The sequence below is a fragment of the Phascolarctos cinereus genome, unplaced genomic scaffold, assembly GCF_003287225.1.
Source record: "Phascolarctos cinereus isolate Bilbo 61053 unplaced genomic scaffold, phaCin_HiC Scaffold_5;HRSCAF=322, whole genome shotgun sequence".
Taxonomy (NCBI): Eukaryota; Metazoa; Chordata; class Mammalia; order Diprotodontia; family Phascolarctidae; genus Phascolarctos; species Phascolarctos cinereus.
The window spans coordinates 62,676,376-62,683,291 of NW_027555958.1; the positions used below are offsets into that span (position 1 = coordinate 62,676,376).

General features: G+C 37.6%; 1 non-coding gene across 1 annotated transcript; it reads left to right on the forward strand.

The window, feature by feature from the left end:
- Nucleotides 1–6,159: 6,159 nt before the first annotated feature.
- LOC144458008 (U6 spliceosomal RNA) lies at nt 6,160–6,266 on the forward strand. Its single transcript, XR_013487572.1, has one exon. It is a non-coding gene; the product is annotated as a U6 spliceosomal RNA (small nuclear RNA).
- The last annotated feature ends 650 nt before the right edge of the window (nt 6,267–6,916 follow it).

Sequence of the window (6,916 nt, forward strand, 5' to 3'; positions counted from 1 at the left end):
TACTGATAGAGGACATTGGTAAATTAATGCTTTCACTAGAGAATGGTGTTTATGGTATGGTAGTGTTATTTCTTGAGTAATAGAGGTAAATGCACCTTGAAGCTAAGTTGAATATTTTGTCTCCCTCCTATCACTCAGGAGACAAGGAGACAATAGTGTTGGCTCTTAGCAAAATAAAAGTGGGTTGGAACACAGGTAAAAGCTGAATGCTGAGTGTCTGGCAAAGACGAACTAATGGTTGTTATAAACAGGAAATCATCTAGGTATAGCTATTAGGATTGAAAATGGAGAATGGAAATTAGCTTTTGTCATTATTTCATTATTTTACAATAGATTGTAAACTGCTTGAGGGCAGGGGTTTTCTTTTGCCTCTTTTTATATCCCCAGCTAGCACAGTAGGTGCTTAATAAATGTTGATTGATTATATTTCACACCCTGAGACTAAGGCAGAATAAATTAAATGGAATACCCTTGCCTCAACCTCTATGAGTAAAAGGAATTCAACAGGTTTCCTAGGTAAGCCTTTATCAATATTGAAGTCCTGAGCACATAATGTAAATATGTTCATCTCAACCATGTAGTACAGTAAATGTAATATCCATGAAATAAACAAAAATTGCCTATTATAAATGAGCGCTAACTTCAAAAGAATAAAACCTTTAACTCACAAAGAATTCAGCAAAAAATTACATCTCTTATTGAAGGGAAATTGTGCATGAGAAAGTTTCTGGACTCTTCTACCTAAATGTTCAGTGTACTGATATTCTCCATGAAACAGGGGATTGTGCTATGAAGAAATTGTTCTTTTCATAACTACTTACTTAGAAAAATGTCTAGTTAATTATCCAAGTATGCTGATAGGTCCTGAGAAGTCTTTATAGCTTATATTTCACCCAGAACGAAAAACAGAAATGAAACTATTAACAAAGAGGAGGAGTTAACATATATCATGATAGATTAAAATTATCTACAGGCAAGGAAATCAAAGGTGTAGACTCTATTCTATTTTGGATGCAAACTTAATATAGTTTTTTTAAGATAAGTCATTTAATTGGGCCTCAGTTTCTCTAGCTATAGAAATGAACTATATAAGTAAACATGCCTGCTTTGCTTACCCCTTAGAGTAGCCGTGAGAATAAAATACATGTATGAAAATGGTTAAGAGAAGAAAGGAAAGCAAAACAAAATTCTTCCTACAAATAGGCATCCAAATCCTTGCTCTAACTCTGACAGGGCTCAGATGAGAATGTTATCTTATAATTCTGGGCCCAATTTTCCATTCCTTGCAATGCTCTGATAGCATTAGGATTTCACAGGAAGGAAAACTGGTACATTGCATACATTTTCCTTTCCAGTTTAGTGCCAAGGGGAAAGCCATTACTGATCATATTTAGGCAGCAACCTTTACTTTCTCATTTTGGGAGTGAATCACAGACATTTTGTGGCTTGACAGAGAGATGCTTTATCTGTTCCAAGTGCTTGGTGTCTTTTACCATAAGAATAAACATGAATTTTCTTTCTCCTCATTTCCTTTCGTTTTGTTTCTTTTAAATTATTTTCTTTAATTTATTTTTTTTGCTTTCAGTAAATGTCATAAAGTATTCATTCAAAAAAGATAATTGATCTTTGGCATTATCAATTTAAGCAAGACTCTGATTTACCACTTTAATGAAAGAGAGTGAGAGAGAGAGAGAGAGAGAGAGAGAGAGAGAGAGAGAGATCTTTGAGTCAAAGTTGTTGGATCCAAGAGGCATTTGTGAGAAAACAAACTAGTCATCTGGCTATGCTTGGTTTGACAAATGAGCAAAAACACCAAACTTTTACAGTTTTTTTTAAATATTTTATTACCCTTTAAAAGTGAAAGTGATTGTGCTTGTGATGTGACTTTCTGACCAATAATGTATTTTCAAAATAGACTAGGTTTGCCCTAGGGGGAAAAATATGTTTATCTGCTAAGTAATTTATTTCACTGGGCATCACAATGCCTACATATAGTAGATACTATATGTTTTTTTAATTGATTTTAAAATGCACAATTGCTATGCACTAAATCTCCTTGAATAGCTAATCAATCCACTTACTAAAAGAATGGAATTGGAGGCTACTAAGACTTTGTGCCTTTAGATCTGATGAAATCTGTAATCTAAACTCCAATTTCATGTGGTCAGTTAGCTTGCCCCGCAGAGTCAGATGCATATAAGATCCTGATTAAAAGCTGTTCCTCGTATATGTGCATTATTTCACATTTGGAGTTTATGTTCACATAATTTCCTTCTGTGAGCCTTTCTAATAGCTTTCCCATGTCTGGAATGCACCTGTTCCTCATCTCTTGACATCCCTTGGCATTCTTTCAGAGTGTAGCTCAAATGCCACCTGCTAAACAAGGTCTTTCCTGACCAACCCACTCAGTGCTCACTCCTTAAAATTACTATTGATATACTTTGGACTTTTCTTTAATTTGTATCCATCTAGGATAATGTAAGCTTCTTGAGAATAAGGACTACTTCCTTTTTTGTCTTTGTATCACTAGAGGTTTTTTTTTTCTTTTTAAAGATTCATTAATTTGTTTATTTTATTTTTCAATATTCACTTCCACAAGATTTTGAGTTGAAAATTTTCTCCCCATCTTGTTCCTGCCCCAAACCCAAGACAGTAAATACCCTTTCTGCTAATTTGCCCTCCCTTCTATCTCCCCCCGCTTCTCTTATCCCCTTCCTCTTCTATTTTCCTGTAGGGCAGGATAGATTTTTATACCCCATTGCCTGTATATCTTATTTCCCAGTTGCGTATGAAAACCATTTTTTTTTAACATTTTTTAACATTTGTTTTTAAAACTTTGGGTTCCAAATTTTCTCCCTTCCTCTCTCCCCACCCACCCTCATTGAGAAGGCAAGCAACTTGATAGGTTATACTTGTGTAATCATGCAAAACACTTCCATAGTAGTCGTGCTGTGGAAAAGTAACCAAAATTCCCTTCATGTTATCCTACCCCCTGTTTATTCTATTCTCTCTTTTGACCCTGTCCCTCTTCAGAAGTGTCTGTTTCTGATTGCTCCCTTCCTCAATCTGCCCTCCCCTCTATCATCTCCCTGCTCTCTTACCTCTTTCCTCCCTATTTTCCTATAGGGTAAGATAGCTTTCCATACCCATTTGAGTGTGCATGTTATTTCCTCCTTAAGACAAATCTGTTGAGAATAAGATTCACTCATTTCCTCTCACCTTCCCTCTTTCCTCCTCCACTGTAAAAGCCTTTTCTTGTCTGTTCTATGTGAGATAATTTACACCATTCTACCTCTCCCTTTCTCCTTCTCCCAATATAATTCTCTTTTACCCCTTAATTTTATTCTTCAGATATCACCCATTCATCTTCAAGTCACTCTGTGCCCTCTATCTATCAATCTATCTATACATATATTTTTTCCCCTCCAACTACCCTGATACTGACAAAGGTCTCATGAGTTACAAATATCATCATGTAGGAATGTAAACAGTTCAACCTTAATAAGTTCCTTATGATTTCTCTTTCCTGTTTACCTCTTCATGCTTCTCTTGAGTCATATTTGAAAGTCAGATTTTCTATTCAGCTCTGGTCTTCTTTTTTTTTTAGGCAATTGAGGTTAAGTGACTTGCCCAGGGTCATACAGCTAGTGTTATGTGTCTGAGGCCAAATTTGAACTCAGGTCCTCCTGACTTCAGGGACAGTGTTCTATCCACTGTGCCACATAGCTGCCCCAGCTCTGGTCTTTTCAGCAAGAATGCTTTAAAGTCCTCTATTTCACTGAATGTTCATTTTTCCCCTGAAGGATTATGCTCAGTTTCACTGGGTTGGTGATTCCTGGCTGTAATCCTATCTCCTTTGCCCTCCAGAATATCATATTCCAAGCCCTGTAGTACCTTAATGTAGAAGCTGCTAAATCCTATGTTATCCTGATTATGTTTCCACAATACTTGAATTGTTTCTTTTTGGCTGCTTGCAATATTTTCTCCTTGACCTGGGAACTTTGGAATTTGGCTACAATATGCCTAGGAGTGTTTCTTTGGAGATCTCTTTCAGGAGGTGATCAATGGATTCTTTCAATTTCTCTTTTACCCTCTGGTTCTAGAATATCAGGGCAGTTTTCCTTGATAATTTCTTGAAAGATGATGTCTAGGCTCTTTTTTTGATCATGGCTTTCAGATAGTCCAATAATTTTTAAATTATCTTTCCTGGATCAATTTTCCAGGTCAGTTGTTTTTTCAGTGAGATATTTCATATTCTCTTCTATTTTTTTTTCCATTCTTTTGGCTTTGTTTTACAATGTCTTGATTTCTCATAAAGTCACTAGCTTCCAATTGCTCCATTCTAATTTTGAAGGAAGTATGTTCTTCAGTGAGCTTTTGGACTTCCTTTTCCATCTGGCCAATTCTGCTTCTGAAGGCATTCTTCTCCTCATTGGCTTTTTGGACCTTTTTTGCTATTTGGGTTAGGCTATTTTTTTTGTTTGTTTGCTTTAGGCAGCTGGGGTTAAGTGACTTGCCTAGGGTCACACAGCTAGAAAGTGTCAAGTGTTTGGTCTGAGTCTGGATTTGAACTCAGGTCCTCTTGACTTCAAGCCTGGTGCCACCTAGCTGCCCTGGGTTAGGCTATTTTTTAAGGTGTTATTTTCTTCAATTTGGGGGGTCTCCTTTAGCAAGCTGTTGACTTGTTTTTCATGATTTCCTCACATCACTCTCATTTCTCTTCCCAGTTTTTCTCTCTACTTTTCTTACTTACTTTTCAAAATCCTTTTTGAGCTCTTCCATGGCCTGGGAGCAATTCAAATTTTTCTTGGAGGCTTTGGATTTGGGAGTTTTGACTTTGTTGTCTTCTTCTGGTTTTATGTTTCAATCTTCTTTGTCACTAAAGAAAGATTCTATGGTCTGACTTTTTTTTCGCAGTTTGCTCATGATCCCAGCCAATTACTTGAGTTTTAAACTCTTTGTTAAGGTAGGGGTCTGCTTCCAGTGTGGAGAATGTACTGTCCCAAGCTTCAGGGGTTTTGTGCAGCTATTTTCAGAGATACTTCTAGGGACCTGTAAATTTTCAGTTCTTCCAAGGTGGTATGATCAAGGGCAAGGTGTTTACTCCTTTCCTGGCCTGTGCTGTGGTCTATGAGTGACTACAAGCACTCTTTTCTGCCTGGGAATTGTGAGGAGGATTCGCTCTTCACCACCACTACAAGCTCTACCACTCCAGCACTCGTCCTTGACCCAGGGACTGCCACCCAGAATTGTGACCCAGATCCAAGCACAAGCAAAGCAAGAGAATCCTGCCTCAGCATCTGCAAAGAGATCCTTGCAATTCCCCTATGATCAGCCATTTTATTCCCCTTCAGTCCGTGGCCTGGAAGTTCCAGAAGCAGCCACCACCCTGGGGTTGCACCAGGACTGGGGCTGGGACTGAGCTTCTCTCTCACCACAATCACAGATGTTTCCTACTGACTTTCTAACTTCTCTTTGGTGTTTGTTGGTTGAGAAGTCTGGAAACCACCACAGTTGCCTATGATTCAGTCCTCTGAAACCTGCTCTAGCTTAGCTGAGGCCTGGTCTTTCCCTACATGCCACGCTGAACTGCATTTCTCTCCCAGCCTGGTGCAATAAACCTTTCTAATCAGGTTGTCTTGGAGTGGAAATTTGTTTCACTCTGTCTTTTTGTGGGTTCTGCTGCTCTAGAATTTGTTCAGAGCCTTTATTAATTTATTTATTTATTTTTCGCTAGGCAGTGGGGTTAAGTGACTTGCCTAGCGTCACATAGCTAGTAAGTGTTATGTGTCTGAGGCCGGATTTGAATTCAGGTCCTCCTGACTCCAGGGCTGGTGCTGTATCCACTGGGCCACCTAGCTGCCCCTAGAGCCATTTTTTACAGGTATTTGGAAGGGTTTGGGGGAGAGCTCAAGCAAGCCACTGCTTTTTCTCTGCCATCTTGGCTCCTCCCCCCTTACCACTAGAGTTTTGCAATGCATATATTATGTGCTTTAAAAGTGTTTGTTGAATTTGATATTTAAATATCCAAAAGTATCAGGGAGCTTTTCAATTCATGAGTCTTCGTCAATGATACAGATCCAAAACTATCCATGCCTTTACATCTTGTGCCTTTCTTGTCAAAAGAGCCATTTGAATGTCCATCAAAAGCACAGGTGGGAGCTTGCTTCGGCAGCACATATACTAAATTTGGAATGATACAGAGAAGATTATCATGGCCCCTGTGCAAGGATGACATGCAAATTAGTGAAGTGTTCCATATTCAAAGAAAAGCATAGGTGGATTTCCTTAATTTCCTTGACTTTCATAGATAGTTGTCTCTGACAACTAAGTCAAATGTTTAGTGACTAAGACATTTTTGGTGCTCTTTTGGTCTCCTTGTTATAGTAATTAATTTATAGTGGTTAAAATGTGGATGAAATTATCATAGTAGGTGCCAATGTCATTTTTGTTTTCATTTTTCATTTTCCAATTTCCAAACTCTTGTTTAAATAATTAAGGACTAACTCTTATTGATTGTGTCTTAAAGATATAGATATAGATATAGATATAGATATAGATATAGATATAGATATAGATATAGATAGATAGATAGATAGATAGATAGATAGATATGTGTGTGTGCATGTTTGTGTGCGTGTATATGTATATATATATATACATATATACACACATATGAATAATATGTACCTACACTTATATATGTGTGTGACTATTATTTCTTATGGTTCATTTCATATTCTTATCCTACCTCTAGCAAATCTTGTCCATTTCCTCTCAAAAGGGCCACTGGGACATTCATCAAAAGCACAGGAGTCTTCCTCAATTTCCTTGATTTTGACAGACATTATCTTTGTTTGACAACTATGTCAAATTAACTAAGACACTTCTGGTATTCTTTCAGTCTCCTTGTGTC